This window comes from Meleagris gallopavo, chromosome 1, assembly GCF_905368555.1.
Source record: "Meleagris gallopavo chromosome 1, MGAL_WU_HG_1.1, whole genome shotgun sequence".
Classification (NCBI taxonomy): domain Eukaryota; kingdom Metazoa; phylum Chordata; class Aves; order Galliformes; family Phasianidae; genus Meleagris; species Meleagris gallopavo.
The window spans coordinates 67,448,830-67,473,093 of NC_139404.1; the positions used below are offsets into that span (position 1 = coordinate 67,448,830).

The following is a 24,264-nucleotide window of genomic DNA, read 5'->3' on the forward strand; positions in this document are numbered from 1 at the left end:
GCTCTGCTACTTAGGAAAACACACAATGCTGACTTATGAGGAAAGTTATAAAGGAATAACAAGGAAAACTAATTTTGTAAATAGACATCTATCACTTGGCTAAAATAACTGACCAGTTTTTACATGCCAGTAATTTCAATGGTTCTAGGAACCATTTCTTTTCCTTTCCTCTCCTGAAAATATTTAAACAAACGGAAGCTCACCCCACTTTGCCCCTCACACACCCATACGCAGGACCAGCAAAACTCAGTAATTTTCCACTGGCAAAACAGTCCCTCAGTGTCTGCCATCTGCTGTGCTGGCAGGACCCACAGGAGGAGCAGCAGCATCGAGTCAGGAACTGTAACGTCACCCTGTGAATATTCATTCCACTTTCATTTCACAGCTGCTCCTTATTGTCTCCGGGACTGACCTTGTATCAGTCCGTCCCTCCCCCCCACCGCTCCCCTTCAACTGCTTTTGAAGAAGGGAGTAGGCAGTAATGAGATACTGACATCAAAACTCCCAAACACCAAAATTTCCACTTGAAATTGATCCTCATTCTTCCTGGCATGGTGGTAGTTCTGCTGCCTCCTTTTACTGCTCTTATTTACAAAGATTTGTAAAGACTTTTGCTCTGGGAAGAGTGTTTTAGACAAGTACAGCTTTCCTAGGCCTGTAACTAGTTTGTTTTCAGTTCCCTTATACTAATAGATAGCGTTTTTTCCACTCTTGCTAATTCTTTTTCTGGGCCAAATGTCTACGCTTTCAACCCTGTGACATGGCAAACAGGAGCGCATATAATTTCACTGCCATGATCTCCATACATGGAAGTGGAGACTGGTTATCACAACAGGCAGTCCTTCCAGAAAGCACTCCTGCATCACATCCAAATTAAAATGTGATAATTTTAGGCTTCCGTTATTTCAAACCCACCACATCAAATGCTTTTGGAAACTGAGCTCAGGTAGGGCCCGTGGTGAGTTTCCTGGCTCAGCCTGAAGGCAAAGGGAATGTGCAGATCCACTCACAGGACCATGTTCCTGAGGTGTCTGGTCAAGCAGCCTGCTTTAGCGCACAGAGCTAAGGTCCTGCTGCCTCTATTTAAAGACTAATGAGATGAAATAAATTAACTGTGGCTGCCAAATAAGTCTACTTCACGTGCAGCCGTTCTCAAATGTTGACACTGGGACATGACTAGCATCCACACACTGTGAGAGAAGCTGTGTTTTGACCGACATTCTTCTTAGCTGAGCTGAGATTTGCCTTCCACACAGCTGTTTTTATAAGCCATCTGCAGCATAGGGTAATAGTTCTATCCTCACGAGTGCTGCTGCTTCTCCCTTCTACTACTTGCTAGGAATAAACCCAAAGCAAGGCTTCATTAAGTTCCAGCTGTGGTGACATCCCCTGTCCTCACTCCTTGGCGGTAAGATAGAAGCAAACAGAATGGGCCAGTTTGCATACTGCAATCTCCAGCCAATTCTGCGGTCCTCCATGCTAGAGCACTGCCCCACAAGGTGACCAGCGCCCTACTAACGCTCCCATCTCCTCACGCTCACCCTCGGGAGACCTTGCCCCGCCTCACGGGAGTGCAGCCCGAAGCAAGGAGCCGAGGGCAGGAACCGGGCCGCCGCGCCCTGCTGGCACGACGGATCATTGATAGGAGCGGGCTGAGGGCGCAAGCCCGCCGGTCGCCCCGTCGCGGCGCACCTGCCCGCGGCAGTGCGGGGGCCCCGGGGCCGCGGCCAATCGCGGCTCGGTTCGGCGGCGCCGGGCTCTCGCGAGAGCCGCCGAGTAAACATCCATCCCTCCGCCGAGGCCCTCCCGCTGCCCTCCTACTCTTGCCATTAGCGCGGAGGAGGGGGCCGTGCCCGCACAGCGCCGGCGGCGGGCGGCGAGCGAGGAGTCGGCGGGCGAGCGAGCGGCGCGCGGAGGTGAGTGCGGCGGGCAGCACCGCGACTCAGGACTCCCCTCCGCTCGGCCCTCGGGAGCCGCCTCTCCGCGGAGCGGAGGGAGGTGAGACCGTGTCAGCGACGGCTGGAAATCTCCCGCTTCCTCCCCCCGCCGCGAGGCAGCCATCGCCGTAACGCCGTAGGGAGGACGGCTCCGCCGGCGGAGGAGGCGGAGGTGGCTCCGTGCCGTCTGCCGCCCTCGGAACCGGCGGCGTGGGGCCGGGCCGCGGGGGCTGCGGGCGTACCGGCGGCAGGCAGACGCTTTGGGGCGGGGGGGTGCCTTGCCCTCTTTAGCAACGGGCGGATAAAGAAAGGGACGCGTTTGTCTCTGCAATACGCTTACCGAGCAGTAATAACAAGCCCCTAGTAGTTTTGCTCTCTCCGTGAATGAATCCACAAGCCGGTTCCGTAACCTCCACCTGAGCTGTAGGAGTTTTGAATGGGGCCTGTGATTGGATATTTCGGCTCGTCCGACGCCTGCTCTGCCGTGACTTAGGTAAAAGTTAAGTGCGGAGAAGCGTGAGATGTCCCCTGCTGCTCGCTTCTGGTTTGTTTGCTTGTTTTTATCGGTGTTTTGGGTTAGGATAACAGAGCTCACGCGCTGCTAACAGGGTGCCCCGCTGCTGCTCTGTGCCCGATTTCCTGTTGCAAAATCTAGAGCAGATAAAAGAGCCTTGGTACAGCCCCTGGGTGAGCATCAGTGCTGGAGGCTGGCTTGGAAGAAAGGTAGAACGCATTTCTCCTCAGATAACTGTTGGGGTATAACTCGTGTTGTTTGGCTCTGAGTTGCTGTAGGACAGTGAAGCTTGCTCCGAGGACCACTGGTGTTGGCCTGCACCATACACACTCATTCGGTGTTTGATGAGTTTTCTGAAGTTGCTCAAAGTAGAGAGCTCTTGCCATCACTGTCCCTAATGTAATTGATGTAATCGAATGTTGGATAACTTTATTTTACTTTTCTTTTTCATCATTTGAACTGCCTTCTGTGGCTCAGGGTCTCTCCTGAGTTCTTTAGTGACCACAAGGAGCTTAGTCACTGTTTGAGAAGTGCTGTCTTTGCCTACTGTCCCTGAGGAAGCTGTGGGTTCGTAGTGTTTTTAAACCTCTTCTTCCCCCTCTAAACTCAGTTTTCACTCTATCCCCGTTTATTCTAATAAAAATCCTCTGCCACCAACAGTTTGGAGCAGGGCGTTAGCTGAAATGTAGTCAATTGATAAACTTTGATATTTATATTGTCAGAAGAGCTGCAGGGTAGGCATGTAAATTACAGTGGAAGGAATTGCTTCTCTGAATACGGTATTCATCAGCACAAAGACTAAGCTAATGTTACATGACAAATGATTTGCTCTTAGTCCCCCAGAAAGAGGCTTTATGTGTCTTAGATAATGACTGTGGACATAAATCAAGCATAGTATTGTCCACATAATCATGTAATCTTCTGTTGTTCCCAGCTCATTTCAACATATAGCTGCACTTAGGGCAGACAGGCCAGCATTAGTGATTACACTGCCATAGCATGAACGTGTGGCTTTGGAAAGTAATTGAGTCTTAATTCCTTGGGTAGGTTGATACAGGATTTTTCTAAGTCCAGTGTTGAAATAACAGTCACAAACACTTCTTTTTGTTGTATAAACTGTAAGAGTAACTAAATCTCACCCTGTGGGTGTGAATTCAGGGAGGAGTTATTTTGTGCATAGTGTGAATCAGTTATGGTGAAGTATATGCAAGGTGAGGGATCCTTTCTGGAAGAATAAACAGGTAGTCCTTCTCAAATGCATGAGAGTAGGCTGGATTGTTTGATTGGTACAAAAAGTTCTGCAGCTCTGCAGTCTGACACTACAGAGGAACTTTTGGCAGTGCTGCTGCTCCTGCGTCTGCATGTGGAAACAACAGAACAGGTTTTGTTTTTTTTTTTATTTGACTACAGTGAAACCAAAACAGGGACTGATAGGACAAATTTATTGGGAAGAATTTACTTTCCTTGTCACAAGTAATTTGATCAGCACAAAGATCATTGAGATAGGCAATTCTCATAGTAAGTACTGTTTTTACTTGTGAATTGGGGTCATTTTGTGAAGCTTGCATTAACATTTCACCTAATACTTTGTGTACAGGTTAAAAAAAAAAGTAAAACACCAAATTGGGGAAATATTAATCTATGCATCAGTTATCTGGTTTTCTGATTTCTTTGTGATTTTGTTGCTTAATTTTTGCATTCTGGCTTGTGTGGTAAATTTATAACTTAGTTTCTGATGTATATGGCTGATATACCTACAAACAAACTTTCAATTTTTTAGGTGAAATGCAGTTTAGTGTAAATTGTAACCGAGTAGAGTATGATTGCAAAAGCAAATACCTAGAACTTCAGTGTAATAATTAGGAGATTGCTTATGTTAGATTGTGGTTGTCGGAGGGTTAGTTGTCTTCTATATTTTTACTAGTAAAAGAGAACAGTGGTTGATGTAAAATGGTAGCCAATGGGATTTCATAACAGCAAAAATCATACAATCATAGAATGGCCTGGGTTGAAAAGGACCACAATGATCATCTAGTTTCCACTCCCCTGCTATGTGCAGGGTTGTCAACCAGCAGACCAGGCTGCCCAGAGCCACATCCAGCCTGGCCTTGAATGCCTCCAGGGATGGGGCATCCACAGCCTCCTTGGGCAACCTGTTCCACTGTGTCAGCACCCTCTGTGTGAAAAGCTTCCTCCTAATATCTAACCTAAACCTCCCCTGTATCTTGTTCTATCACTACCCACCCTCATAAAATCTCCTGAGGAAGTAAAACCAAAGACAACTATTCACCTTTCAGTACCAAAGAACAGGCAATATTAAGTAATAGTTTGGTACAAACAGGTTGAGCTGTAGTATGAGCAAGTACCCTAAAACTTAACTGTGAAGGAAGGCATGAGGAACCACCAAAAGAAAGATGGCTTGGCACAAGTGGGGATCTGAGTGTGCTTAGATGTGCTCTTCTGGGTATGCCAGGTTTGGGTCCTGTCTCCCTGTCCCCAGTGCAACAGATGAGCAACATATGTTTGTGCTGGGAATGCCAGTGAGAACAGGGATGTCCTCATCCTGCCTGACTGCTGTCTTTTGAAACTCTCAAGTCTGCTCCATAAGAAAAGGGTTCATCATCGCCAAGGTAGATTGCTTCTGCCATGTATGCAAGCTTAGAGTTTGCTGGCACTACTGATAATCAGTCCACGCTCTTAGTGGGGATTACTGGATAAAGAAGACATTCCCAAAGATCATTCTTTTCTACTTTTTTTTTTTTTCTATTAATCCTGGGAACAGAGCTGAATCTAATGTTGTGAGAGGCTTGACACACCTGCTCTGTGATGACAAAACAGCTATAGCTTCTCCTGGTGGAAAGCCTTGTTGTGTTCTGAGCACACTAGTAAAGGATGAACTTGCTCATAGCTGAACAGGTAGTTAAATTCCAAAAGATATTTTGTTGTCTACGGGAGAGATTTTTTTTTTTTTCCTACCAGCTAGCCAGCATGCAGATTACCTTGCCCCAGAAGCACTTCACTATTGTTTGGAGCTGAATTTATGATGAACCACCTAGGTTTCCATGTATCACAACTGAGGGAACAGGAGAAGCTGACAGGACACAGACATGGCCTTGTATCTCCACTTAAGTTCCCAGTGAAGAGCTATCCCCGGCTAACTGACTAGATCTAAACCAAAATGTGAGGGAGGCGGGAGCTGCCCTCAGGTGTGGCTGTTTCCTTCTTCAAATAGGAACTGAAAAAAATCTTTCCTTTTGGAAATCCACGTTTGCCAAATTAGCCAGGTAAAAATAGTAGTTCAATAGCATCAGGTTTCTTCTGTGTTGCTTTCTATGATGGGGGGAAAAAAAAGTTCAGCATTTCTCAAAATTTGTTTTATTATTATTTTATTTAACAAGGGATGGTTGCATAATGTGGTTCCTGCCCTTCCCTCTCACTGATGCCTTACAGGGGAGGTGACTGGAACACCAGCCAAATATCAGCCTGATGATGAAAGACGAAAGGATTGTTCCACTTAAAATGACACTAATTTTTAGCATGCTGAGTCCTATGTGGAGGGGTCAGTTTACATTAGTAACTCCACAGATAAAAGCATTGTACTGTATTGTTTTAAGGCAGCTCTTGTTTCTTGAAGTTAAAGATAAGGAGATTCTTCTGTTTTGTGGTATTTAGCATCTGGCAGAGCAGGAAAGGAGAACAAATTCAGTCACAAGGTACAAATTTAATGGGAGTGCCTGTTTTTACAAAGTACATCAATTGAATCCAGAGAACAAAGTCAGTGTTTAACAATGATTAAAATTATGATTTCACAAGTCCTAACATCTGGAACCATAAGGGAATTTTGTTCCGCTTTGGAGCTTCTCTGTGGGATGCTAGGCAGTCTTACAGCAATGAAAGATATGGCTGTTGCAAACGCAGCAGCCAGTTGTTGAAGGGCATTCCTATTTAGTGGAGTACTCAGCACTTGGTTAACAGTAGCAAACACAGTTAATAAGAATTAGTTTCTAAGTAAAACGTCCTTATGGTGAGGCTTGTAATGAGGTATCTCTTGGAAGGCATAACAGCAAATTCTGACATCCAGAATTAGCTGAAAGAAAGGAGTTTTATCACTGCTAGTGGGATTAATGTGCATCTTTGTGGCTGGATTTCATTGGATTTGTTTGTGCTTGGTTAGTCCAGTGCAACCATGAAGTATACTGGGTCAGCAGGCTGATATTCTTCATGACTAACTTGCCATATTTCACTTCTGTAAATTGAAAGCTTTGCTGTGCTAACGATAAATTTTCTTGCTGAATTTTGCCATCTGCTTATGGTTTAAAATAATTTATTTCCTTCATTTATTGAAGCTACAGCATGGATCTTGGTTTCTGCAAACCTTGTAGGAAAGACGTGAAGGTTTTTATTCTTTAAATACAGGATAGGAAATATTCAAATTTATGGAAGGAAGTAAAAGTTGAATATATTATAAATACAGCTTCTGGTAAAGTCTTACAGTTCAGTTCTGCCCCAGTCTTAACAGGCTCAGTTAATCATTGCATCACATTATACTAGTGATAGAGATGCAAGGTTTATTGTAACAATTCTTCATGCGTTCAACTCTCAGGTACGTCATGAGAAGGAATATAGATGACCATTTTATACTGAAATGCTTTAGGTGGGTTCTCTTCTGGTTCATTTCTCTATGGAGACTCTTACCCTATCTTGGCCTGTTCATCTTCTCATTTAACGGGGAAGGGGAGTTCATATAAAATATATATTATATGAGCATCTTGGCTCATTTGTTTGCTGGATTTGGTGACTTCACTGCTTGGTTGTAGAAGCAGCAATTAAAAACTTTAAAGTAATTATTATTAATTTTACATTATTAAAGATAATTATTATAAGAACACTTGGAATTACGTCCCATAAATTGTTTATGCTTTGAATTATTCCTGATAGAAACTGAGTCTGAAGTCAGAGGAAAAACATAAAGATGAACAAAAAATCTATGGAGTGGATAAGTGGGTACTATTTCTTTGAAGTACTTGAAAAGCACAGAGTGCAGAATATGTCTGTTACATCAAACAGATGTAGTGATGAGACAACAGGGAAATGTTCATGGACTAAATAAAAATGTGTACATAGTGTAAAACATGAGTATGATTGACCTTTAGTATCTGTTTAGAAGAGATATGTGTGAAACTGAAGTCAACTGAAGGTCCCCATGGTATTCTTCAGATGAATCTGACGGCTACGGCTGTTGCTGTGGTTGAGCTGTGCAAGCTGTGGTGCGGTTACACAGCAACAGAAGTTGAGGCTGTGGTTCTCAAGTTCAGTGAGCAACAGTCTGGTGGGAGCCCACAATATACTCTGAGGCCATTGTGTGTCTTTGATTGAAGGAAAAAAAAAAAAACCAACAACAAAACCCCGATTTCGTGTCCCACTGACCATCCACATGCTGCTGATGGTAAATGCGGACTGCAGTTTAGAAATATCAGTAATGATATAGGAGGGGGAATGACTGTTTACATGGGTGGATAGCGGTAGGACAGTGGGGGAATGGTTTTAAACTGAGATGAGCGGTTTAGCTTAGATATTACGAGGAAGTTTTTCACAGAGAAAAACACAGTGACACAGTGGAACAGGTTGCCCAGAGAGGTCATGGATGCCCCATCCCTGGAGGCATTCAAGGCCAGGCTGGATGTGGCTCTGGGCAGCCTGGTCTGGTGGTTGGCGACCCTGCACATAGCAGGGGGTGGAAACTAGATGATCTTTGAGGTCCTTTTCAACACAGGCCACTCTGCGATTCTATGATGAACAGTGGTAATTATCTGCTAGATAGTCTGAACTTGAGAGGTTCTGCATTGTCTTTTGTCCTTATACTCCTGTAGAACGTGTACTTTAATGTAAGTTCTTAAGGGCAAATGGTGGCATTTTAGTTAGAAATAGTTTATCTCAAACAAATAAAAGGGTAACTTGATTGAGGGGAGAGAGAAGGATATGGAAACACAACATCAGCCAGTTTGGATTAGAAGATGAAGAGAAATTAGTGAAGAAGATTCCTTCCTTCTTCTTTTAAGCCTTCTCTTTCTTTCTTTTCTTTTTTTCATGAGCCAATTATAAAGTTGGAGAGAGAAGAAAAAAGAAGTGTAATGCTTTAGATGTTCAGGCTTTGCTGGCAAGCCTTCACAGGTGCTGGAAATTCTCTTTTTGCTTCTTTCCAGTGTTGTAGCATGCACTATTTCTTGACAAGCTCTTTCTCAGTAGTTAGCAGTCCATCCCTTTCCACAGGAAGGAACACAGTGAAGTCACTGTGAGTCCCAGGTGCTCAAAAGTTTGAAGCCGTGTAAGTAAGCTAGTGTTACAGAAGAATGAAGCTGTGGGATTAAAATTTGGCTTTCAGCTGTGTTGGCATGGAGGTAATGTGAAAAGAAAGGAGCTGTCCAGGTGAGGATTTTAATGTGTTTCCCGGCTAATCAGTATGAGCATGTAAATCTGTGTTTCCAGAGGGCTGATTAGTACACCTGGGATGTAATTTACATGCAAGTGAGCTTACATCAAAGATGCCTGCAGTGATAATTCCTCTTTATCTTCCAAGACTCTACTGCTCTGGGCTGTGTCACAATGAGGAGTGGAAATGAGTACTGTACTGATATATTCAATCCCCCTGACGGTGCTGCAAGTCTCAGACTGGACATCCAGGTTGACTGAATGTCGTACTGCTCTACTTGCAATTCCCTCAATCAATATCAGCAGTGCAGATAATACTGTAGGATGACTTGATGAAACTTTGCACTTAATTTTTCAGAAGGTATCTGGGTACAGCCTGCGCATTCTGTGCTAGCGCAGAGCTGCTTGCTCCAAGTCTATGCTGAAAGCATCATCTGTTGTTCACTCATGACTCCACAGAGTTTTAGGCTCCACTTGGGTACCATTGAGCCTTATTTAATAACATGGGGCACCATATTAATGTTAATTCTTTACTTTTGCTCGCTGACATCTATGATTATATGTCAACAAGGGGGGAAATAGGGGAGAAAAACAACAAATTAATTTCTGTGTTTGGGAAAAACAGATGATACAGACCAGAGATGAGAGAATATACCATGTCTTGACATATCATGACCTACACCATGGACTTCAACTGCTGCTGGCAGCTCATTCTGCCAGCAGTAAGGCTGCTTTCCTGAATACCTTTTCATAGTGGTTCCTTGGAGCCTGGCAAAGTAACTGTTGCCTTGACTTTCACTCTCTGTTAGGAAGCAAGACTCTGAACATGGTGAAGATATAGTGAAGAAATATACTTGCACGTTATCTGTTTAAATAAGAAGAATAAGAGACTGCTTTGTGAAGTATTTTGTAAAATATTTGCAATTAAAACAGCTTTAAGAAAAAAATAACAACTAAGTAGATGCACATCCATTTTAATGCATATTGTAGATGATTGTATTTGAAAGCATTGGAAGAATAAAGTCAAAAAACAAAAAAGTAATCATAAGGTGATTGGAGTGGAAATGGTTATATTCTGATAAAGATAAGTAATTTTAGCTAACCTCCTCCCGCCCTTTTTATCAGACCAAAATGGAGAAAGATAGTTTAATGTTTTACCATCCCATCTCAGTCTCAGATTTTGACCCCCCCAAATGTGGGCTGAGCTTGTGTGGAGGAGTCAAGGCTGCAAGAGAAGAACTTGTACAACAGTTTCCATTAGACTATTATCTCTTTTTTAAAAATAACTGAAACCTGTTAGTGTTCTCTATTTATTTTTAATGTAGAAGCACATTTTTGAGGGTAGTTTTACTTGACAGTGTCCTTTATATTTCCATTTGACTGTAATTTCCTCAGTCTGAGAAACACAACTAAATGTCTTTTCTTGGTCGTTCTGCCAAAATGCTTTAAAGTAGTTGTGTCATCTTGAATGATCAGTGACTCCATATGTACCAAGAGTGTAAACTTACCTAAGGCTATATGAGAGCAGCAATGAATGTGCACTGTGTGCAGCTGAAGATTGTAGTTGCTTGATGAGATTTTCTTCTGTCCTTTTGGAATGTAAGTGCTTCCTTTCCCTCTCTTGGCTGCCAAGGCAAGGCTGCATTTTACTGCAAAGACAGTGAGGTCCACCCATCCCCCTTTTCGTTGAATTGTCAAGTAAATTTTCTCCAGATATTGCAAATAAACCACAGTAAGACCAGTGCAGAGTAAATCTCACATTTGTCTTAGCTGGAATGCCCGACTTCTGTCTGGAACATCTGAATATGTGCTTAGGGTGCAGCTTCCTTCTATTCAAGGGTGGTGATCATCTAGTCAACAAAGCACTGGATTTACAAGATTAAGTCACTTACAGGCGTAGACTACTGTCGTATATGGACATCCAGGGAGCAAAATAGGGGGTATTTTGCTTGTGGTGTGGCAAGTGCTGCACCTGCTCATGCTTTTTCCTCTTTTCTTTGCCTAGATCAGGAACGTAGCTTGTGCTTGACAAAGAGTGCAGGACTTCTAACAGAATTAAAAATTGGCTATCTTTGCTTCTCACAAGGACTGCACTAAATGCATGCTAATGACTTTCCAGATTAGTGGTGTCTAAATCAATGTTTGCTAGTCACAAATGCATCAATTAACACAAATTTCTTTGCAACTCTTGGCTTTCTGTGATATCTTAATGCTGCTTCTAAGCAGCAGCCCTCTCATATTGATGTCAGGCAAAAACCATTTCCCATATTGGATATGGTGGTGCAATTCTCATCTATTTCAAGAGAGAAGACTGACAAAGGATAATCCAGCCTCTGTTCTAGGTATTGGGGGTGTTTTTTGAAGTGCCAGGCAGAGAAAGAATACAGGAATGTACCAAGGTCTCTTTGTAAGTCCTTTTTTCAACACTGAAAGAGCCTGTGCTCTTTGAGGTTCTGGCCACGTTTGACCCTGCATGCTTCACAGGCATCATTCAGTTGGTTCAGCAGCTGTTTATGAAGCACCAAAATTTAGAAGGCTTTCATCTTTTCTGAGTGAAATACATTCTTTTTGTTCAGCTGGCATTCCTAAATTTGTGAAGCAGCACCAGTTCCCTAATATTAACTATTTTTATGTTCAATTGTGTCATTTAAATGTAACAGAGTTCAGATTAGTTAATACCACTGAATAGGTGTTGGTTTTTTGGTTTCTCTCTCTTTTTTTTTTTTCTTCTCAAAACAGCTGCTCTGAATTCCAGAAAGGTTAATTTGCTGAAATTCTGATTGTTTCTAGGGGGTTTTATTATGCAAAATTAAGTTTGTGATTTAAGCATTTGATCCTATACTATTTGTATCCTCTTAAAATGACTCTTTTTAGAAATTTAAGATGCTGTTATTTTTCTTTTAGTGTTCTAAGTTTCAGATACTTGCTTTGTGCCTCTTTTTTGGCAAGAGACTAGGCCGAAATTTGTGATGATACATATCCTTGGAATGGAGCGGTTTGCTCAAAGAGAGTCTATATTTGTATGCTAAACTTCCTTAAGGAAAAAATACTCAACTGGTAAGCTGTTCCTGGCTCTGGAAAGCAGACATGCAGATAGCATGTGAGACTGTTGACTGGCCTTCCTTTTGCTTAGCTGTGGCATGTTGAAAGTCAGCAGGTCTTGTTTTTTTCTACTGAGAAAGTGTGGGATTACGTGTATGAGGGCTGCTCTGAAAATAATGCCTCCTATTTTATGACGTTGACCTGTGATAGCAGAGGTGGCTGTTGGTGGTATGGCAGTAGAGGCTGCACCTCCCTGCCAATATCTCACTGCATTTTGTTGCTGTGTGACAGCAGAGGGGCAGTCTGACAAAATGGCGTCTGTCGTGGAAGAGCGTATGAAACAAAAGTGAGCCATTGAACTCCTCCATGCAGAAAAAAATGGCACCCACTGACACTTGTTAGTGCTTGCTGAACACTTACGGGGACCAAACAGTGGATGTGCGCCCAGTGAGGCGGTGTGTGCTGCATTTCACTCAGTGATGTGAAAAACAAGCCATGTTCTGTATGGCCATGCACAGCTGTCACACCATAAAATTAGGACATCTCAATCAGCTCATCCATGTAAATCGGCTAATGGTGATAACTATGATGAAAAACAGCGTTTTGTGCCTCAGAATCTAGTCTATCAGACAGTGTTGTAGTGCTCTTTGTATCTGTTGTTGTTTCTGGGAAAATAAATAGGAGGCATTACTTTTAGAGCGAACTATGTATTTTTTTTTACATAATCTCAACTAAGCTATGTATTTCTATAAAAGGCACTGGGATACTTCCACAAAAGATGCTTGGTAAAAACAACCCATGTTTTGAAGAAACATGCTATTTTGAGGGAGGATAATTCATTTTTTCCCACCTTATTCAGTCCTTGGCCTTTCAAATGGTATCAACAAAGGAAGTGACTATTGCAGATGCTTTTGTGGTTCCTAATTTATTGAGGGCTGGATGGAGATCCATTTACTCATTTCACGTAAGCCACCAAAGAGCTGCTTCCAGTTAGTGCTTGGACCAGGCTATTGAGCTGAAAGACGCCATCTCCAACTGCCAGCCACGTTTCACAAGAAACATAACAAACGCACATTACAAATATTTCAACAAATTCAGCCTTTGTTCTTTTGGTACTTACTTGGCAAAGGATGTCTCCAAAGAGATATTTTTAGCGAACGCTATAAAGAGAGCATCAAATCTTTCTTTCTTTCTTTGTGGAAGATATTTTTGCTGTCTGTGAGATGCCCAGAGTTAAAGGATGTAGAAATGACAAGATGCTCAAACCTCGCTCGTATTCTGATTCTCTGAAGGTTTTTGGGATCTGGATGTATCAATGTTAGAGACAGTTTCCCAGTTCTCCTCTGCTGGGCAAGGATGCCACCAAATTTGTTGACTTTATTTGGCGCTTAAAACATATTTAACTGAAAGTGAAATCCATGCCATAGGACTGCTGTTTGGTTTCGAGAAGTGCTTCTTAAAGAAGCATGCTATTGACTTGGCCAACAGTTATGGATTTTTGAGAAGATCAGGAGAAGCAAATTGCTAAATCTGAAGATGAATTCCAGGTACGCTCATCGTGCTGAGGGCTGGAATTGTATCAGCTGCCAGACAGGATTCATCTGTCCTTATTTGAATGTTTAGAAGCTGCATATCCAAGGCAGTTAGTCATCAGAACCTTCTTCTGTAGTCAACAGGGGTGAGAAAGCCCTTTCAGAAGGGGCTTCCTCTGAGCTGCCTTAGGAGGAGATGTTTGCTTCTACCTCACAAGGGTGACTTCATAGCACTGTACCACTGCAGCAGAAGAAAGGCTGGCTTGTTTTTCAGAAGAAGATGGCAGCAAGCAAGGCCCCTGTGACCCTGCAGTTGTGCAGGCCCGGTTGCCTGTAGCTGCTCCTGACTGCTGTGTCAGTATGAGTGGTTCATATGAAATTTCAGTAATAAAATCTACTGGCCTCAGCTTGGTAAAATGCGGATACATGCAAAAACTTGTGAATTCACAGGCTTCTATTTTTGCCAGCAGTGTAGTTGGAGTGTGTGTGTGTGTGTGTGTGTGTGTATAATTTTTTTTTTCCAGAAAAGCATGAGAATATACTTCCTCAATCAGAGGTGCAGAAGTGCCAGGGCACAGTGTAAGCATAAGCAGGCAGGCCTCTGAGGAGCCCAGGGCTCAGGTCATCTGAGCTTTGTTCTTGGCTTTTTTTTTTTCCCCCCATTTCCTTGTGTAGTTCTAGTTTTTCCCGTAGTTCATTATGCCATTTAGTGTTTGTTTAAAAACAGTTCCATAAAACATTTTTCTTAAGTGCACAAATAGTCTTTTACAAGCACATACCTGTGTGAAGGCTTGCCAGAGAAACCTCTCGCCTTTCCCCAGTGCTGACCTGATCTGACTGTAACACTAAACGGAAGACAAGAGTCAGGACTGATGCAATGATTTCATTTCTCAGCTCATCCTTTAGGTTATATAAGGTGCACTTTGTACTTTAGATTCTGCTGTGGACTTGGTTGTGGTATTTTTTTCTTTTTGTTTTTTTCTTTAAGTCTAAAGATTATCTTGTAGTGATGTTTGCTTCTTCGCTCAGAGCACTGAAAAATTTGTGGTATTTGTAGATGATCTTAGTGGTCTTTCCAACCTTAATGATCCTGGAAAATTGATGATTGTGTAGGTGTGAAAAGCAGAAGGAATTGTAGGCAGTAATACTTGTGCATACATCAGACAAGAGAATAATTGAGATGAGTGTTGAGGAATACTGAAGTTAGCTGTATTTTTTTTACTCTGATTTTTGTCTCCTCATTTTTAAAATCAGATTGATATTGCCCTGATATTTTGTAAGCTACATGTGAGGAGTGCTTTGTAAGCCTAAAGCTTATCTTGGATATATTAGCACTATTATTAATACCACTATAAATGGTTGGAGTAGGAAGGAATCTGTTCCTCAGTCTGCTGTAGGCACTATTACAAGGCAGGATTCTCTGGATAAGTTTGTCCTTGCTCTTACATCTCAAAGTCCTCCCAGGATTAAGCCTGGTTTCAATTACTTTCCTTCATAATCAGTGGTGATGCTTCTGATGACTTGCTTTACAAGATGACGTGCTTTTATTTCTTAGTTTTGCAAAGTACCTCAGGAGTTTGGTAGAAAATTATATGAAGGAGTGAAACATAATTTGCTTGAAAGCTGGGAGGCAGCTACATCACGCTGGGAACAGAATAAAGCTTGCAGCTCTAATTCATTGGAAGATTCATTCTGGTATTATTAGAAGGAGAAATTTCTTGAGGGAAAGGAAAGCAGCTTCAGGGTTGATAATAACCCCGAGAGATCTTTGCAGCTTCAGGCAAGCATGGAAGGACCCCTTCCCTTCTGGAGACTGCCAGCCCTGCACTTGCCTTGTGCAATCAGGATTTGCTGAAATTTCTATAGTTTACTTTATTATCTATTTATTTCATAAGATTTTACTCAAGGAAATTAAAAAACAACAACAGAGTAGCCTCCAGATCCTATTTCCATCCCAGTGTTATCATCTTAGACCTGGGGACAGTAATGAAATTTTTATTATTTATATATGCCCTAGGTAAGCTCAGTATCAACTGAGGAATGATCTTTGGAATAGAAAGTGCTAGGTTTTGCACAGACCTTTTCAGAGTGCCAGGGGTAATTCTAAAGAAAGGAATTTTATTTGATTTTATATTTTTTTACATAGCTGCAGGTGAAATGTGTCTTAAGACTCAATTGAAGCATTAATTAATCATCTGAGGAATCACAAATTTAAGTGATTTTGGTTTTGTACCAATGCTACATTACTACACTCTTTTTTTTAATGCCTTTTATATTTTCAGATGAAGTGAAGAGAATATAGCAAAGCATCTACTTCCTAGTTATTCATGAAATCAAGAGGCCCTCTGCCTTCCCCTGTGTGAAATCAACGTGACAAACCACATCCCTTATATTATGTTTTCCTGGTGCTTTACCAGGAAACTGGTAGGACTTCCCAAATATTGTGCGTTTGTCTTTCTTTAAAAGACAGTTGCAAATAACATTAATCATGTGAACAGCAGAGTGTGTAAACATGGACTGGGGACTCATTCAAATGAACACTTTCTGTTGGATTCACAACTACAACATTAAGTCAAGGGTGAGTGTAGCCCAGCTTGGAAATGCAGTCATGAAATTTGGAACTTATGGTGTGCTAGTATTGTCCTCTCTCAATTTCCTTTTCCCATGTATTTTCTGAAATCAGAATGAGACTTGTGCCTTGTCCTTGGAGCACTGAAGAACATCTGCCTTGCTTATTTTGCCATACGCCCTCCCAACCATGTTACACAGATCACTGCCCCTTCTACAGGCTGCAGAAGTTAGCTCTTTCTCCTGTCTGACGAGGTGGACAGCTCAGAGAAGTGTAATGATAAGGAAGGGGCATCAAATGTTTGAGGCCAGCTGAAATGAGTCCTTTAATAAATAGGTTTTCAATACTCCTTCAGCTTCTTTCCTTCCAAGAGCCCTGGTTCTTTGTGTGTATGAACTCATTAAACCTCCTGATGTGATCTGCAAGGTATCTGAGTAGTATATCTGCTCTCTTGTAGGATAACTGAGATACACTGTAGGTAGACTTCTTGCTTTTATTTTACTGCAGGATTTGTTTTTACTTTTGAGAAACGAAACAGAATCTAGATCATTTGTTATTTAATGCAGTTTCCAGTGCTATAACCATACAACCATTCTTCCTCCATACATATATAATCTACAAATGGAAGCAGAACTCTCAAATACTTAAACACTTGCATTACTGCTTACTGCCAGGATTTTAAGGTGTTTTTATTTTGTGGAAAGATTTGACCAGCTTAAGTCATTGCTGGGGCTGTGTTAGGAATGCCACAGCTGGTAACTCTGGTTGTAGAGCTGCTGAGTACAGCAGGATGAGTGAGAAATTAGAGAGGATCTCAAGGTGGGTATTCCCTTGTTTTACTGTGAATCAGGCATTGGGCCTTGCTCTTTGTGTTCTTTGGGTGGTCAGAAAATCATTCAAATTAAAACACAACGCATGTCTCTGTCTACTGCATGGCATAGACCTGTGATCCATGTTAATACTGCTATATAAACTTGCCTGTCCACACAGGCGTTTGACACGCCACCAGAACCAAGTGGCACCCAGGAGGAGCACCCGGTATGGCTTTTGGTGCAAGCTAAAGCAGCACATACTGCAAATCTTTCCTGATCTTTGTGAAAATAGGTAGGGTTATTTGTTAAGAGTGCAGCCTCTGAGACATCACCTAGGGAATAGGTGTTCAGTTGTTCATCATGATATGCCTCACCATAACCATTTTTGTCATACTCAAATGATTGTGTTATGTACTGATGCAGCTTGAATTAAAGGGGATATGAGAGTTTTTCAGTGCAGAGCTGACCCCTCCATCAGCCCTCTTCACAATGGAGCCAGCAAAAGCTAGCACGAGAAGAATGTGTCTCATTGGTGAGAGTTAATATTTGTTTACCAGTTGTCAGAGTTAGGGTATGACATAGAACTCACAGCTCATCTGATGTGCCTGGCCATTGGGGAAAAAGAATAATCCTGCCCTCCCATCAAAGCAAGTGTACCCAAGCCTTGCTTGAATGGGTTCCAAATCTTGTTGCCTGCCAAAGAGGCAGGGCCATTCCTCCTTGATCCGTGTGCTCCATCACTCCCCTTTTACTAAATTTTTCTGTTATATATTTGGAATTTTGTGGATTTGCAGCTCCCTGGTTTTAGGAAGGGGCGGTCTCCTTTTTCCAGAACATGGAGATGACTAGTACCTTAGCTTTGTCAGACAGCTGCATTTGTCTGACTCACCTTTTGGCTGCGTCACTGCAGACTGCTGCAGTGTCAGGAAAATAGTAGGAGTGCATGGCCAGGAGGGGAAGCATCAATAAAGAAGTAGAGAGAGAGACAAGGCAGGGCCCTCTTTCCTTTTCTCTCCAAGAAGCAATTCAGATACCTGCATTGACACTTCTGGAAACGGAACTTGGCAGTGATTTCTGTCCTTTCTGTGCAAGTGCCTCGTGCCCAGAACTTATTCCGCTAAGAAATATTCATGTTAAATATTTCAAAAGTAGAAATGATCTCATTCTTCCCACAGCTTATTTGGGTTTTCTGTCTTGGTTACTATTTATGGGAAATAGTTGGTTGTATCCAACTTGTCAAGCAATTGACATCACTGCCTGAAAGATGTCTGTATTTGTCTCTCCATTCATCTCCATTTTTACATTGGTTGGTACTGAATTGGTATTTGCATTTAGGCTTCCTGCAGGTAAGTCCACTTGTCCTCACCTCTGCTTGTAGGATGAAGTCATTATGACAGTTATTTGCCTTATAGGGCAATAGAGACTTGAATGTTGAAAAGCAACACTGAGAGCTGTTCTGCAGGAACTCAGGTGTTGGTTTTTTTCTGCCTTCCTGTAAAGCCTGCACCTTTGCATCTTAAGCAAGCTATGTTGCATGAAGTGTTCCTTACTGGTAAGTCTTGCTCCTTTTCTCAGCTGTTGAGAGCATTCTTAGCTCTCAGCACATGTTGCAAGACCTTTCTGAAGGTGTTATTGATAGGAAAGGCTTGCTCCTAGAAAGTTTGTTGTTTTCCTCTCTTATTCTTGTCATAATCAATTTAATCTTGAAAACATGAAATTGTGTTCTCTAAGCTTTTAAGTTTTTAAATCTCTCAATTTGTCTATTTTAACTTTATCATAGATACGCCAAAGCCTCCGTATCTTTTATAATCTTAGGCAAATAAGCCTATTTTTGACCCTTTTCCTTTTTACTTTTTCTTGCAGCTGGATATGGCCAGAGCTTGTCCTCACAGCCTGCTTTTACTTCTCTTATCCTTTAACTAAGAAACAGGATAATTGAATCAAATCTCTGAGATTAAATTAATGGAAAATACCACCCATTTTGAATGAGCTTTTCCAGTCCATGACAGTAGAATGACCTTTCACAGAACCTAATGCTTATCACAAACCTCATAGTCTTTCACCTAGCTACAAATCCTCTTTTCATTTTTTTTTTTTTTTCTTTATTCCTATCCCTTATCTTCCTGGAAGGGTGTATTTGTGTGTGTAGGAGATAGGAGGGGTTATGTATCTGTACACATCTGTAACAAAGCACTCCTGGATACACCTCAGCCCTAGAGGAGATGAGCAGCTGCGGCATTAAGCAATGGGCTGCGGGAAGGAGGCAAGAAGGATGGAGGTAAGGAGGCAGTTGGGAAGTCTGAACTGAAGTACCTGTTCAGTGCCACGTGTGATGAGTGGACTCCAATGGAGTAGCAAATAGAGAGGCCTTTCAGGTAGCAGTCTAGGTTGCTTAATGAGTTGGACACAGGAAGACTGTTCACATCTTCTTCTATATTCTGGGCCTCATCGTGATCATCTGCTTTATGTGCCAACAGCTTTCTCCTTCTCCAAAAACCACAGTTAGAGAAATTAACTGTTGTAGTGGGATTCAAATGGGCAAACATCTGCTCTCCAGCATTGCATGTACTAACAAGATTCGTTACCTGCTTTTGTGGCTTTGAAGGCCAGAGGGATCTGTTGTGCTCATTAACCCTGGCTGCAGGCATTGTGCAGGCCATCACCGGTCATTGATGTTCTGCATCTCATTTAGCAGCCAGCTCCTTTGCTGGCTTAGGCTGATCACGTCTAATTACTATATTTAATTTGATTGATGTGATTCAAAAAGAGCCTTGCAAAAGTCAGGGTTTTGAACATACACCAAACGAAAAAAATAAACTCAGTGCTCTTTATCTTGCCTATATCTTGTCAGTATAAAAATCCCTCCAAGTTCTCAAAGGTGAAGTCCCTCTGCTTCTCTCTCCCAAGGCTCCTTAGAAAATGGAAAGTCTTTTCCCTGAAATTAAAGTTGGTTTTCTTGTATCAAAGCTAAAAATGTATTATAATTTCAAGAAAACTTTATGCAGTTGTCTCATTAGAAACTCCTCCTCTTCTTTGCTATGAAAGAACCAGACTTAGAGATGTTGTCTGTGATTAGATCATACTTTTGTTATTTGGAAAAAACAGAACTAACAAAGGAGGAAACAAAGTTTTTGTTCAGTGACCTCTGAAATGTTGATCTTGCTCTGTCCACAGTTATTTAATGATCTGAAACATTGCAGCAAAATGTTGCGCTTCAGCTTCTATGTGCCAGTTGATTTAGCAGGTCTTAAAACAGTGTTTTCTTGAATCCACCTGGGTAGAAGTGCCAACTAAAAGCTGAGAAAATGCTTAGGTGCATGTGAATGCGTTTACTTCAGGAGGTAGAAGCATCTAAAACCAGGAAGCTCCTTTAAGAGGACAATGATTTGGATGGCCGTGAAACTTAGGGAAGGTCAAAAGAAAGGAAAGATGGAAGTAAGCTAAAGCAAACTTTGAAATGTAATTTCATTGCACAGCATTGTTAGAGCATTGTTAGCTTTTCAGCAAGCTACTCTTTCCTCTTTTTGCCAGTAAAGTGAAATACATCACTTTAAGTAGACCCCTGGGCTGTGTGGGGCTGCCAGTTGAGTTTGCCCATCACATGTTATGCTTTGAGCCCTCCAGGTGTGATGAAACTGGCCTCCATTTGGAGCACTGTCTGGAAGACATCACAGCATGTGGGTAGAATCTCAGAATGATTTGGGTTGGAAGGGACCTTTAAAACCCAGTCAATTCCAACTCCGTGCTGTGGTTGGGATGCAGAGCCCCATCCAACCTGACCTTGAGCCATGGATGGGGCATCCACAGCTTCTCTGGGCAGCCTGTGCCAGGGCTCTGAGTATACAACTTCCTCCTAATAACTGATCTGAATTTCTCCTCTTTTAGTTTATAACCATTCCCCCATGTCGTATCACTGTCAGACTGTGTAAAAAGTCATTCTCCATCTTGTTTATGAACTCCTGTCTGCTCTCTCTGTTCTCAGTACCAGCACTGCCCTCCAGACTTCTTGACTGAGCTAGCATACAGCTTCCTTATTTTCCCCCCTCTCTCTACATGAGATTAATGGGATCTGTGTGTTTGTCTATCTTATGGCCACCCACATAATAATTTTAATGGGTTTTGAAACCCAAGTGATTGCGTTGTCTGAAAAAGCCTTTCTGCAAATAAAATGGAATGGATTATTTGAAAGAGCTGAGCTCATGATTTTATTTTATTTTATTTTATTTTATTTTTATTTCCCTGTAAGTTGTTCAGTGCTAAGTGAATGTTCTAAGCGCAGGATGTCTCCAAATTGTGCTGCTAACTGCAGGACAATTTGGAGCAATTGATAAAGTAAACGTGTCCTTAAAAGTTGAGTAACGTGCAGCTGAAATGGAAGTGATTTGTTATCAGCAATCTTAAACTTTAATAGCAGTTCTCCTACTGTTAGTGAAAGTAGAAGTTAGAAGTGGCTGTTTTAAGTGTGCATATATATTTATGTTTATGCATAGCTTATGTAGACAGTCAGCTACAGGTGTCGTATATGTACCTATCTATTCACATCCATGCACAGTTTTACCCGCCCTGTATTGTTTCCTGTCAGGGAAAGGCATTTCCACTTGCTGGCTGCGCTGCTTGCTGGAAGCAGAGTGGGGCTGAATCTCGGCCTGGTGCTCTGGGAGCCTGCTGCTGCCCTCCTTGAATGGCAGGAAATCCTGGAGTGCAGAACAACTCCAATATTCAGTTTTTATTCCTTATTAGGAAATATTTCCTTATTATTACTGCGGGTGTGTTGTGACGATTTACAATTAATTTCTGTGAGCCAAATAGAAGAGACGAGGCCCAGTTGCTGAACTCTTGCTCCCTTTGTTCTCTTTGTGACCAACGCAAGCAGAGCTGGCCTCCCTAGAACACCTTAAAGGAAGAGATTTTTGCCCAGTGTAGTTGCTCTATGTCGCTTCCCGTGCTGGCACAAGGTATTGAGTGGCAGTGAAACAAGCAGATGACTGGGTGGAAAGCAGGACAGCTTCTTTCAGAACCAGCATCAGCTCGTGCCAGCTTGGAGTATACATACAACTATGGCTTTTGCTGATGTTGATTTGAAGGTCTTTTTGCCTCCCCAAAGCCCCTCCTTTACACTTTGGGGCCATCCCAGACCTTCCCCTGGACTTTCTCAGTGCCATCGCTCTCAAAGGGCAGTGCCTGCTGCAAGACGGCCCAGTGCTGTGCATCAGTGTGAACATCTCCTCACAGCTTTCTCACGGCCATGAGGTCAGGCCTGGGCAGCCTTTTCTCCTTTCGGTGTGGGAGCTGGAGCCAGGCCAGGCTCCTGCTTTTAGCTCTGTCCATAACGGGTGGCCCGTATGGGCCTTCCAGGGGAAAGCAAGAATGACTTAAAATGGCTAAAACATTCCAACATCTCTTGCTTTTAAATAGCAGAGCCTGTGTCAACAGGGCTAATTTTACTCTGTTTCTTGGTGCTGCTTTAAATAGAACAACTGTAGTTCATTCTCTAACTTTAAAGGAGCAAAACTTATGAGAACATAACTCACGTTGGGGAATGAATAACAAATGAAAGGCAACAAAGTATGTAAGTGAGATAAATGAGACACTAGCATGTTAGTGACAGCTTGTTGCAGCTTTGAATTTTATTTCCCTTCTCATAGGGAGACTAAAAGCGGGTATCAGAAAGATCTGGTTTGGGCAATAACGCAGAAGAAGAAAAATCTAGGTGTGAAGGATCTGTTTTGTTGTGTTTGGTAGGGAATGTTTCTTCCTTCAGGTAGTATATTAAATAAAATAGTAATTTGTGAATGGTGATACTACTGAAAACATGAATTATTTAGAAACGTAGTATTTATTTTTCTTTCTGAAACATATCACAGAGCAGTGTGTGACAAACACTCTGGTCTGATGACTGTGAGCTTCAGCAATGGCAGTAGTGGAGCTAGCATCATCTGGGTACCAGAATGGGAACATGACATTAAAACATACCAAGTTAAAGTTCATTTCTGTCAATAAAAAAATAAACAAAAGTCTTTGGACAAGGCTCTGTTTTGTACATGCAAATCTGTGTTTAGTAAATAAGTAAGTTTAGTTAATAAGTATTAAGAGAGTTGAAAAACACTGGCCCATAACTAATATAGGTGAGGATGATCAGGTTTTTCTTGTTTTCTTGCTATCCGAGAATGCAAGATTCTGCAGTTTTGTGTGTTCCTGGAGGTTTCTCAAAAGCCTTGAGAGTGGATTTGAAATGGGTTACAGAAAAAGAAAGCAGAGAACCTCTTTGGGAAGTGACTCAGTCTAAACAACTGGATGGTGAAAGCATGCACAACACAAGTGCCAAATTTGTGCTAGCAGAAATGGCAGCGCAGAAGATTATTTGCCTTTGAGGCTGGTAGCCTAGTATGACCACATTCTTCTTCTGTTTCATCTTTGGAGCTGCCAGCTGTTCCACAGCACCTCCATTTGTGCTGCATGTTCACATATCAGCTCACCGTGTGCCCGCTGTGTGCTTCATACTGCCCACAGAGCCTAGGCAACTCTGCTCCAGCTGCTGCTCCTTCCCTCTTGCTGCTGTGTCACACCACCCCATTCTGACGAGCCTTTGGTTGCTTATTCTATTTATCTGTCCCTGCCCACTGCTTTTTGGTGTGAATCATGCAGTTATTTGTGTGTGGTGGGTTGTTTTTCTTATACACATGTGTGTATATATATATATCCTGCCTCTCTTTTTAATGGAATCCAAACAATTTGGAGGCAGCAGGGCTCGTGCTAAGACATCCAGCCTTGCTGTATCTACGTCCTTTCCCAGACGGCACTTTATTCTTTAGATGCAATCCTGGTCACCACTGCTTTTCGTGCCCGGTTTTACTGGTTGCCTTGCTGTGTTATCTGTCCGGAGCCACACAGCATTACTAAGCGTACTCTGCCTTCTCACCCAGAAGAGCTCCAGTGCTACGTGCAGGGTTGATCTCTGGCATTTCTAAAGGTAACCAATGTATTGGGCTGTATGCATTTACTTTGGAACAGGTCTGACACCAAGAGTGGATCTCTCCTTTCTCTTTTAGTTTCTGATTCTTGAAAATGCCATTTGTCTGCTTTGTTTCAAGAGGAAGTTGAATGATGAAACACATTTTGCTAAGAAGACTAGGTCTTTTGAAGAGCAGAAATATATTTCAGCATCTTCCTTACCAGAGGCTTTCACTAAAGAGCCAAAATTACATTGTAAATGGAAACTTTCATAGACTTTGCAGTTTTACTCCTTTTACTGCAGTAGGGAACTGCCTCCATAGTTGCTAGGGTTTAGGCATGTGCTCGAGTATATAAATGAAAACAACTACTGGCCTTATCATGGAGTGACATAGCCATTTTCAGAGGAAGGACTGATGTTCACTGTCTGCTTATGTATACATAGCTTTGTGTTTAAAATTGGTGTCAGAGATCCAGA

The 24,264-nt window shown here is 42.1% G+C and overlaps 1 protein-coding gene across 2 annotated transcripts in view; it reads left to right on the plus strand.

Annotated features, from left to right (window-relative positions):
• Positions 1-1,600: 1,600 nt before the first annotated feature.
• STK38L (serine/threonine kinase 38 like) overlaps positions 1,601-24,264 on the plus strand; it is a 45,402-nt gene continuing 22,738 nt past the window's right edge. The window contains exon 1 of one of the 2 annotated variants that reach the window (XM_085232079.1): positions 1,601-1,998. The gene's annotated coding sequence lies outside the window, so the exon portion shown is untranslated. The remainder of the gene's footprint in view (positions 1,999-24,264) is intronic. The other variant, XM_085232073.1, reaches the window with a different exon arrangement.